Source organism: Squalius cephalus, assembly GCF_949319135.1.
Source record: "Squalius cephalus genome assembly, chromosome: 3".
NCBI classification, from domain to species: domain Eukaryota; kingdom Metazoa; phylum Chordata; class Actinopteri; order Cypriniformes; family Leuciscidae; genus Squalius; species Squalius cephalus.
The window spans coordinates 15,234,487-15,246,876 of NC_137124.1; the positions used below are offsets into that span (position 1 = coordinate 15,234,487).

Below are 12,390 nucleotides of genomic sequence, written 5' to 3' on the forward strand. Positions count from 1 at the left end.
TTGATCCAGTAAATGCAGCCTTGCTGTTTTTAAGAGGCTTCTTTCAAAAACTTCTTTCACACAAAAAAAAATCTTACCAACCCCAAACTTTTGAATGGTGGTGAATACAAACTGCTAGCATATTTTCCATTTCAAACACTAATTTATGCATTAAATTAGACCGTAACACTTTGATTAACCTGTCAGTTACAAAGCTGAACAAATTTGTGGTTCAAGTACATTCAAACCATACATTTGAAAGTACTGTATATGAATCAAAAATGAATGAACCGTGGTACTCAAATGGGTTGCAAGTTCAAATCTAAATCACTCAATTTACTGATACTGCTCCCACATCTCTCTCTCTCTCTCTCTATCTCTATTTTTATGACATTTAATGATATTTTTATGACAGCTATTTAAATATGCACTACTGATTCAACAAGAAATGAAAATTGATGCTAATAATGTCTGCATGTTGCTAGGCTTATTGCACGATTCATCAGTGCATGCTATTCAATTGAATAATGTGTTTAACTTTGTAAACTATATTTAAATAAATATAATAAATAGCACCACAACAATGATGAATTTTAAATTATTTTCAATGAATATCCTATTTACATGATGAGTTGCGAACAGCCTTTATTGATGGTATCAATTAAAAACGATTTAAACATTTTAGATACTCATTAAGATTGTTATTCCTTTCCTCAGGTGTTAAGGAGCCATTAGAGCATGTAACTGTCCAAAATAGATCAGTCACCCTCAAGGACAAGTATACTGCCTGATGCAGCCTCCTGAAAGATAGGCGCTGTGTATCTTGGCAGACTTGAGCTGAGATTTACACCACCAGATGTGCATGGTGATGTGTTTTCTGCTGATGCACTGCAGCTGCGCCTTTTGAACTGCCAGCGGCACCTGCTGCTGTAAGCAATGTGTGAGGATTTCAGAGAGACTATTGACTTGACCCGCGGGTCAGTTCAAGCAGCCAGCTGATTACATGAGCCATAAAACTCCCAATGGCAGTTTTTTTCTTGGGATCATGCGGTTGAGTTGAATCTACAGAAGTATTTGGACAAGTTACACTTACAAATGTCTAAATGTCAAACCAAATGGCATTTTTTAAAGAAAAACAACACTTTTCAAGCTAGTCAGGGGAGTGGCCTGCACTTTTTAACCTATCAGAACCAACGTGTGCCTGTCAATTATTTTCGCATGCAGACGATAATGTTGTCAAAACGATCCCCTTTCACACAGATACACGAAAACGACTAAAAATGCTGTATTATGCTGCCAGGTGCAATGTCACTTTGTAAAGAAAAACGACATGCCTCGCCTATAGACTGAACACATAATACTCATGCACATGACGTCACTGTTTTCACAAATTTGTGTTCTGAAACCCGTTTTCAAAACGCATTTATCGCGTAAATGAACTAAAGACAGATGTCCATGACTTTAAATACCGTTTATTCACAGCAGAATCTGAAAAAAACTCTGTATGCTTTTGTTTGAGCTTGTTTTGTTAGAGTTTGAGGTTGAACTTGAGGATAACTGACTTTATCTACTAAAAATCACCAAAACACCAGTTGACTATAGAAGAAGGTATAGATGTAAAGGGTATAAAGTTGACTTAAGATGCCTTTTTAGATGAAAGAATAATGGGAGAGTGCCAGAGAGACGAAGAAAACAGATAAATCCAAGCAGAGAGAGTGACAGTTGCCAGGTTATCTCAAACAGAAACTCACATATGCACAAAGCCAACACGTCAGCAGTAGTGTGACTCACTGTACAAATAAACGCCTAAATCTGAGGCTGCATGAGGCTGAAGGTCATGGGGGGGGGGGGGGATGCATCTGAAACTAAACACAAACAAATAAAAACACAATCAGTATGTTAAAATGTCACTGGTGTTAGATGAGCATTCATGAATACAGACAAAAGTTGTCCTTTACCCAAGGGTTTCTCAAAAAAATGTTACTAGCCAAGACAGACAAAAAAATAGATCCTCATGGACACTGAACATATATTCAAGAATGTCAATACCTCATCATAATGCTGCAACATTTGCACAGTTATCGCCATTTGACTTTCGAAACACAATTTCATCTCATACTTTCAAACTCTCCAGTGACCAAAGTGTTTATCTGCAGGGAATAAACTGCAGCACTAATCTTATTAAAAACACTGGAAGCACGAACGGTAGAACGATTGTGGCTTGTAAATGAAACGGCTCCTAACAAAAGGTGGAAAATATTCAATTAAGAGCCACTAATGATTTGCAAATCTTTCTCTTGTCCCCGCAGACCGCGTGCGACCCCTTAAATCAGGTTATAGGCCTGGTTTAAGTATCGCTTTCAGACGTTCTTTGTATTCGTTTTTTTTACCACCTTACCCACTTTAATTGTAAACTCTCTTTAATTCAATGTTGTTTTATGAGATTTCATGGATGATTGTGCATTACTCTAATTGCAAATCCGCTTAAGTTGCCCGAGGTGGTCACCTGGCATTGGTTTTTAACGAAGGTTGTGCTAGTGAAGTGCCTGAAATGATTACAATGGAGTCTATGATAAAGCTATGCATATCAGACAATGGATTAAACATGTATCTGAAGCGAAATCTCACGGTGGAGCTCCAGGGTTTCATTCTTGGCTTCAACGCTAGGACGAAATTCCAGCCGAAAGACGGAGTTACACAACGTAGCACGCTGCCTAATAGCTGATTCCATGTCACTGGGAGCAGACTTGACTGACATCCCACAAATTGTATGGTTTACTGGCCTGAGAAAGCATGTGTTTGAAATCAAGCAATAACTTTTACACTCAAGGCCATATGGTGGAAATTAAGGCCGTAGATCAACTCATCGCTCCGTTTGCCTGAGCTTTGCCACGTTCTACTTCCGCCAATCGCTTGTTTTTATACTCCCTATGAAAAAAAAATCCTCTCAAGTACTTGCCAACAAACTTTTTGATTGATGGGTTTGTTATGAATGGAAATTGAGATATTAAGAACACAGGTTTGGAATTGTATTTTTATCAGAGTTGGGAATCGAGAAAAGGGTAGGACTGCATCATAAACTGGGATGTAAAATTCACACTTCAACTAGTTAGGTTAGTCACTAACTAGGAGGTCTTGACTTTAATAGTAGGTCTTGAAGCCTTCAAATCTGTAGACAGACGTATTGTTGAAAAACTGAGCATATTAGTAATTCTTGTTATGGTTGATGAAACCTTTTTTTGACTCACATAGCTGTCAATGGTAATCAACCTGATTGTTTTATCAGAATCTGTTGTATTTTTTATTTTTTTTTTATTTTATAAAATACTGAAACTGAATGATTTCTATGTTGTTAACAGATTTTGAACATCTGAAAACTGTACTAAAGAACTCTGACAGTGTTTCTTGTGCCACCGTATCTACACCATAATAGCAAAAAAATAAATAAAAATTAATTCAGTATGCTTTACTGCAGTTGTGAGCTTGCAGTCTAAGTTTCATGATGAGCATGAAATGTTATGTGATACAAGATAAAAAAAAATGAAAAGACAATAAATCTTTGTCCTTGGCCAATTCCCTGCATCTTTGTCTTGTTTTCTAAAATCTAAACGTCTTATATAAATATACTTGAGACGACTACCAATATGTTACGTGCTCTAGATTCAGCAGTGGTGCAGGAAACATTGTCAGAGAATTGTGATACAGTCTTTTGTCCACATCATTCAGAACAATACAGACATTAACAGAACCAAACATCATTAAAACCATTCAGTTAAATTCTTTTATTTAATTTTTATTCAGAACCGGTTCTCAGTTCCCAACCTTATCGAACAGACTTTTTAAGTTACAATTCTGGTTGTTGTGACACTCAGACAAAAACGTACAAGTCGCCTTTTTATGATACCATCGCTTTCGTTGCCCAGTGTTCTGTGTTCCTGAACAATGTTAGCCAGACAGTAAGTAGAACATGATCTGAAGCAAGACATGAATCAACTTTGACCTTGTCTGTAATAATTTCCCTGAGGAAAAAAGGCAGTCGTTGGCCTCTAGTAAGGAATGTACTCAGTTGCACACAATACAAGCTATTTTGCATTTGAAGGACTTGATAAATGGGTGTGTCACTGCAGTGGGCAAACACATGCTAGACATACACCAAAAGAGCTTATTTGCCATTCATGGCACCGCAACATACTTTAAGCTCCCATCAAGGGGTCTTCAACATGCTGGCAGAAATCTGAAGGGAAAACAAGCATGCTAAATGTATGCCCATGATTCGATCATGCGCTAATGGGAAATAAACCAGTTGTCACCACAGAGAGACAATTAACTCTCAGTGCTGCATGTATTCCAGGGTTACATTACTAAAACATGCTTACTATGTAAAATGAAAATCATTACAATCAGCAGATTAGCAGAAATTCTCTCATAAGCATATACCTAATCACGCATTATGATCAGACACATGAAGCAGCCACTTCCTAACAGTGATTGGATTGATTGACAGGTAGGTAGGCTAATTGAGTAGTGGGCGAAATAAAATGTGCTGTATGTTATTCATTGAATGACTAAAGCATGCCGCCTTCTGTAATGACAGGTTAGCAATTAGCTATCATGCTCAACTTATCAAAAGTTGTCACAGTACAACTTTATATGTAGGTCTTTCACAAGGACATCTGTATCAGAATAATATGTAGGCTAAATGCAACTTCTGTTGTTAAAGAATGTTACACAAGCAGCTAACTACAGCCTAGCCTCCCTGCTAGCACAATAAGAAGGCTGAATGACTATATTTAGCTCTCTGTCTCAGGCAAGCTGCAATATATTAAAAGACCTTAAACATGCCCTGAAAGGTTAGGGGTCATAAACTAAAATATGAAGCACATTTTAGCACCCAGCTAAGTGGAACAAGCAGATGCTGTATTTGCCCTGGGGAAGCGGCTTTAGCTTTGAGTTTTAGAGTGCTTATTTAAACAATGCATCTTCCGCAGCAGGTGCTTTTTTAGAAACTCAAAGAAGACATAAGGCAAACAAGATGGTTTCAGTAAGTGAGTCGGATGGTGCAATGTAGATGGACTTTCTGAGTCCATACGGTATGTTAGCATCATCTACAACGGCAGCTGTTCAGAAGATAAGATGTTAGTTTCACTGTGTTACTGAAACATTTGTCCCTTTGGATTAACTGACAAAATGCATGCAACAGATGTGAAGAGCACAATCTGCTCTCCAAAGGCAATATATTCAGAGGCAAGAAACAATGAGAAATGCATAATTAATGTGAAGGCCACACCAACTTTTCAGGTGAACTGGTTAGCTGGTGTGCACTTAAATTTAGACAACCACTTGAACCACATGCGGACTTGAACTCTACGGCTAAGTTTCTCAAAATTTTCACATCATTACACAAACCAACTATACCGGTAATGGCCCGTTCACACCAAGGATAACTATAACTATAAAGTATTCCTAATCAATTTAATTCTATGAAAATTGTGAAGTCCACACCACAACTCTAACAATATTGACATTTGGACATCATTGGAATCACTATCGGAACGATTTTTTCCAGCTGATGAACGATAAAAATACCGACAGCCAATCATAATCCACCCAATTTTAAAGAGAACAAGCTTTTAAAGCGGCTTATGATAGAACTGCAGCGAGCACTTATAAAATATCTGTTGGTGTGTGCGCTAATATAGTTATCGTTATAGTTATCGTTCTTGGTGTGAACGGGCTTTAATACTGCTGGGCACTAGGTGGTGGTATGGGTAATTTTTGTTGCGCAATAGCCTACACAACTGATTTCAGTTTAATTTACATGTATTTTTTAAATTAAAAAGTAAAAAGAAAATAGAATAAAGCTCAATCAGTTCAAATTGTGCAAGGTTCATCACACCTCAACCAACACCAACTTTTTTATGTTCTTGGCTTCTAAATGCAGCTAGATTGATACCTTCATGTTGTTTGGTGCACTGTATTAACATGTTACAAACTTGGTTTGAGTCTGTATGAAATGAAAGTTCACCCTATCAATGTTATTGTGAATGATTCAGTTTAAAAAAAATTTTGACCTTGTAATTTTTAAACAAAATAACATCAGACTCTCCAATCATTTCGTCCACTTATGCCTTAAACATTCTTACAAATCAACGTTCAGCTCTGCCTCCATCCAATCAACAACTGATGCACAAAACTAAGACCACGCCCTACATTTTCTACTTTTTGATAGTCTGTCACAATATGGAAGAAAAGATCTAAAGATCGCTACTTCCGTTACATTGCGACTTTAAGAGGTTATGTAACCGGATCATAAAGTCCCACTGACTTCTGTCACTTACTTTGAGTATAACCAGTATCAGCTTATATCCTGGCACCTTATAGTATTCATCTGAGATCAGACAACCACTTAAATCTAATTTTTATCTATTTTTTTTTTTATATATAAAAACACCTATAGTTTCTCAACTCCCTGTACAAAGACATAAATTCAAAAAAGTACCATTTGAACTCATAGACAAGTCTGGAATTACTTTGCGTGCATCACTGGAACCATTTCAGTTCAGTTAAAAATTCAACAATCAAATCTGATTTCCATTTTCCCAGATCTGTCTCAACTACAGTTCCAAATCAACAAACCCCCCTGCTGTTTTTTTTTATCAGGATACAGCTGAATTACAGATCATCCACTCTCCCCCCTAAAACAAACCCCCTTCAGAATCAATAATCAGAATCCTTATAAACACAAGCGATTCACATGAGAAAACACTTGAGCAGCATCTCTCATGCCATAAATCATCTTTTGTTGCACATTCTTTTCAAACTGTCTTAGTAATTTATAATTTTACCCTGCAACTGTGGAAGCGAGAATCTGCAAAAAACACAAACACTGCCAGGATGCCAGGATGACGGACAGCCGTATCAGTCACTCAACGCATGTTGAGAAGGGTCAGTGTGTCCTCAGACATATGGCTTCATTTCTGTCTGTCAGCAGATGGCGGAGCTCCAACCCCAACCACAGATGAAGATGGCGATAAAAGGCCTGAAACCTTCTCCAAAACACCCCATCCAGGGGAACAAAAATCCTTCGAGGGGCTATGGGCCAGTTTTAGAGAAAGTGAGCAGCCCTTGTGCATGCAACACTTCTGTTAACATGCATCCTGGGGGAATATACTAGTGTCTGTATTATTACAGGTTCATGCAGCAATCTCGCTGTCTTTCCAAGAAACCCATACATTAGCAGCCTGGAACAGGTGTTTGCTCCTGCCAGGTATATGCCGGGTTTATAGTCACCAGTCATTTTCCTGACAGCAGTCTATGTTGCATTCCTTTCTACCTGCTTTACTACAAATTGGTGGTTAGTGTTACGAAATGACACTGCATAACTAACTACAGGACTCCTCAAATGTCTTCAGTGCCACAAATGCATTGCTGAACGGAAGCAAATGCATTTTTATTTCGTTTATTTTCCAGAGAGCTGTTGATTTTCCTCAAGCCCCTTCAATTTACCTTGTTTGTCGGTAACATCTGACAGTCTGCACTGAAAACGAGGTTGTTGCTTGCCTCCTGACAGCCAATGAATTACTCTAGCTTCTGACAGGTGTCAGGCCTGACAAACCTGCTGTTCATTTCGTCGACTGGGAGATTATACGGAGTCCGAGAGATATAGCGCTGTCAGAGTACACCTGCACATTCATAACCTTGAGGCTCCTCGGGACGGATCCAAGCGCTTTTTGGTCATAATTAATGAATGCACATATGCGGCATCCTCGTGCTGCAAATTTAGGATCATGGTGAAAAATTTCATTGCGGTGATTTTCATCGATCTTGTAAACGCGCAGATGCGTCAACGCGCCAGCACGCTTTGTAAGGCCCATATGGCCAATCAAATTGTTTATACAGCAACCAAAGAACCCATTCATCTTCAGGACTAAGCTAGATATGCCAGGTTATTTAAATCACTGATTTGCCTTGTTACGGAGGAATTCCTGTCATGTTATAAATAGGCCTGGGCGACATAACAAATTTAAACACAGCCTTATTCAGTAACTCAGTTTTTATGTACAGTATTTGGCATACATTGGCATAAAATTATGTTCTTTTCAGATTTTTTCAAAACTATCATTTCAAACAGTCATTGAAGACTCAACATGCAAGTCAAATTCTTATAAAACTATTATTTAAGTTTTACATATTGTTTTACATAATTTTACATAGTGACGTTTTCATTTACATGCACCAATATATCGAAACAGACATATTCATAATGCTACACAGATACCGTCTTTGCATGGTGCAAAAGAATCTATCAACCATTTGGTTTTGAATGAAAGAGTTTGTTTGAACGTAAAGTATACATGGAAGTTATTATTATAGTAACCTGTAAGAGTTTTTTTATTATTATTAATGGCCAAATAAAAAAGTGTGTACAAATTTTGGTGAATATAATATTGCTAGCAAAATCAACCCAAATATATAGGTAATATTTGCTGAGGAAGACTCCAGAGCTGAAATTCAGGTGTGGTAATAGGCGTGTTCGTTTCCAGAGATTGGTAGACCAATCACAACAGACTAGGCCGTATGACCAAAGGAGGGGATTAGGGAGAGTGAATCTTGGAACAATGTATATTATGCAATGTATATTATAAGAAAATTCTAATGTTTTGGGGTTTTTTGGGGCCTTGGATGCATGTAAACTTTGCAGGAGACATCCAAAACTAATTTAGGAACCTTTAAAATAGCATAATAGGGGCACTTTAATACAACAAATACCGGCTCAAACCAATAAAATTCATTCAGTATTACAATTTGACTTGCTCTTAAGGTGACTCCTTTTTGATCAACACATCATTTCACTATTTCCACCTTCTATAAAGCAACAACTGTCAACCATTTACAGCCTGTCAAGGCTTATAGCTCAGTCAGTACTCTTACGCAGTACAATTTGACAGTGAAATGCATTTATAAACCCTTGACAGCACAGGTACGGCTTTCAACCAGAACCTAGAGTTAATTAGCAAATCTTAATAGACCCTCCATTTACACCTCAAACTCAAATTAACCCATCTATCAAATTTCAAGCCCATGATAAGAAAATCAAATTCATTTAAATGTTTCCAATGACTCCAACTCTGTGATAAATAGAGATGGGCCTCTTGTAGATATAAATCAGTACATTCACTTGCCATCTTCTCCCTGTTTTCAATATTCATGTCAATATTCCAAATCCCGTGTAGTTACTCATTTACATGGAAATGAGCTGAGGTGAGTGTCATGACATTATGTGGATGAACGAACGCCGCAATCCCCCTGACTGCAGCAGGGTAAAGCCAAAGCTCAGACTGCACTGGAAATATCACATACATTCGCATATGCACTATACATACAAAACACAACAGGTGCACTGTGTGCCAGTATGTGCAAGGTTTATTTATGTTTTTATTTTTCCCATGTAACACAAAAAGTTACATTTGGAAGAACATTTCTTTTTTATCCTTTTGTCTATGAATGTCAAGCTCCAACAAAGGACAAAAAATAAAATTCAAGTCCATACGACTTGTGCACTATATTCCAAGTCATACAATAGGTTTGTGTGAGTAGTAGACCAAAATATAAGTAGTTATTCACTGATAATCTTCCCATTTGTAGAATCAAAATTTAGATTCAAAGTGTCGTCTTAACACAATATGCTTGAAAAATGTGCATGTTTCGATCAAATTTGTTACTACGTGGCTTCATGTTATTCATTTCTTTTATGAGACTTTTAGAGATTGTTCAATCAATGGTTTTTTGTTTTTTTCACAGTGCTATATTTAGATTTTTGGTATGCAAGCATGGGCTAGACAATGTATTTCAACATTTGAAGCATCTCAATGCTTTTTCACCATGTGCGCCACATTTTTAAGACGCCACGTTAAAATTAGCTAGACCCCTGCACTCTATTCCCTTCCGCTCTGCTGCTTCTAGGTGTTTTCCAACACAAGAACAAGTGTGAAAGGCTCCTTATAGTGTTTTTATTCTCTTTGGAGCTTGATAGCAGTGCTGCTATTGTTAACAAAAACTGAGATTATTAAATGTAGTTTTCGTTAATTAAAATAAAGCTGAAATAAAGTAAAATATAAATATTAGAGGAAAAACTTTAATTAAAAAAAAATGAAATTTTAAAATTTTAAATGCTGGGATGGCAACATATTGAAATATATTAGGTTTAAGCTGAAGTACAACTAAAACTAAAATAAATTACAGTTAAATATAAATATTGAACTATTAAAAAAGACAATTGCATAAAATAAGATTACTAAAACTAAAATTAAATTAAAAATATTAAAAATATTAATAATAGTATATAATAGTAAAATAACACTTTTCGGCAGTCATGCTCACTATGAACTGACATTGTGTGGAAAAGGACTGCATGCATATTCTTCAAATATTCATCTTTTGTGTTCCACAAAAAAAAACAAAAAAAAAAACAGGATCGGATCGGATCAACATGAGTAAATAAGTGAGTGAATGAAAGACAAAGTAAATAAAGACAGAATGTTGCTTTTAGTAAACTATTCCGTTCATAATCTACTACAGGTAGGTCTAATATGTAGTTATCTGGGAACTGAGCGAAAAAAAATGACTTCATTTATTAGTCATGAACTAAAGGTTTGCAATGCTTTAGACACGCCATTTATGATACTGCTGCAGATTGAAATGTGAGTCATTGTGGATAAGGAGCTACAACATGTGCTATTTTATAAGTCTTAAGTGATATTTCAAGGATTTTATCTGTTGTGGTCAGGAGGCATGGATTGTGGTTACAAGCTGTTTTATAACTCAGACCTAGATTTAGCCCAGAGGCAAGAGTAAGGATGAAAGAGAGAGTATAAGAGATAGACAACAGGGAATACAGAGGGCTCTGTTCCACAACCTTGTAAGCTGCCTTGCTGTCTACTAACTACATAGGCATCTGCCTTGTAAGGCAGCGTACTAACTGAAATTGAACCTCAAAACTGACCGAATTAGAATTCTCTACAACGCTTTAAGCTCATTTCAAGACATGACAGACGCACACATAGGCTGTTGCAAAAGGAAGGTACTGGCCAAATTCGAAAACTGTAGCCTAAACTCACATGCATATGTGCACACACACACTGCAACAGGACATCTGTCCGCCTCCACCTGTCTTCAACTAGGTCAGCCTGAAGCCAGTCATTGCATCTCATAGGTGTTTAATGAACAACCTAAAATAACTGGCACTTGCACAAGACCCCTGCCCACAATGCACAAGTTACGACTAGCCGAAAGCTCTCAATAAAACATCCAACTGTGCAGAGCTGTGATGCTGGAGCGCGTTCAAAAGTGCATGCCACCGTTTCAAGTTCAAGCATGGGTAGCTGCCATCATACAGATCGACATGAATATCTGGACACTGTAACGTCATGTGCACTGATTTTATCACAACACTGTTTTAAAAGAAAGTCTCCATGATATTCTGGTCTCCATCTACACTGAATAAAAAGTTGGTGTAGAAACAATTCTCACACAGAAATTTGCTTGTCAACTTCAAGAACCGTCAGTAACGCATTGAATTAAACGTTACATTTGGAAGCAGAAAGATCCCAAAACCATAAGTTAGCAATAGCATTCCTAATGCAAACGGTATGAATTATGCACAAATTATTAATACTTCTTGTTTCCTCTAACAAGTACTCTAAAATAAACTCCCAGCCTCTCACACAGCATAGCTTAAGAGATAAATATCTGCCCTTTACAATTTCACACACCATTTAGTGGCTGATGAATGGGGTTTGAAAAAAAAAACATCTGCCCACTTGCTGGCCGTCATTTCACAAATGCATGAAAAGAACTTGCTGCCAGTCTGCATTGTTTAGAAACAGAAGAGTCTCAATGACCCAGCAGCATGGAATGGATTCATTCCACACATCAACTTGTGGTTTTGGTACCATTCCCATTCATCTGGTGGACAGAAAGGCGGAGATGCCATTACAAGGACCTTTTTCATATATGTGCAGCATTGAACTCATCTTCGTTGATACCCGTCTGGTACTGGATGTCAGTATGAAGCATCACATGGAAAAAGACCTAAAGTCTTTTTGAGGGGAATGTGGATCTAATCCTTTCTCTGCTAACATCAGGTGCTTATTCACATGATTCACATACTGAGCACTATTACACCATTTTCAGCAAAAGCATGCTTTTTAATATGTTCACATGCACAATAGAGAGTAATAAAGCATACCTTGATTTCCAAGATGATGATGAAATGGGTGGAAACTGTTGTCCTTCACGGGGTCCTACTTTCCAGGTGTCATGGGAAACGTAAAGGTGCATGCTTATATTTAAAGTATATGATATTTGAAACTCAAAAGTGCACACTATAATATGATCCCACATTTAGTCTAC

At 37.3% G+C, this 12,390-nt stretch overlaps 1 protein-coding gene across 2 annotated transcripts in view; it reads right to left on the reverse strand.

Moving 5' to 3' along the window:
- Positions 1-12,390, reverse strand: part of cemip (cell migration inducing hyaluronidase 1) — a 122,040-nt gene that overhangs the window by 108,710 nt on the left and 940 nt on the right. The window contains exon 3 of one of the 2 annotated variants that reach the window (XM_079866510.1): positions 12,227-12,319. The exons of the other annotated variant lie outside the window; for it this stretch is intronic. The gene's annotated coding sequence lies outside the window, so the exon portion shown is untranslated. The remainder of the gene's footprint in view (positions 1-12,226; positions 12,320-12,390) is intronic. 2 annotated transcript variants of the gene reach the window in all.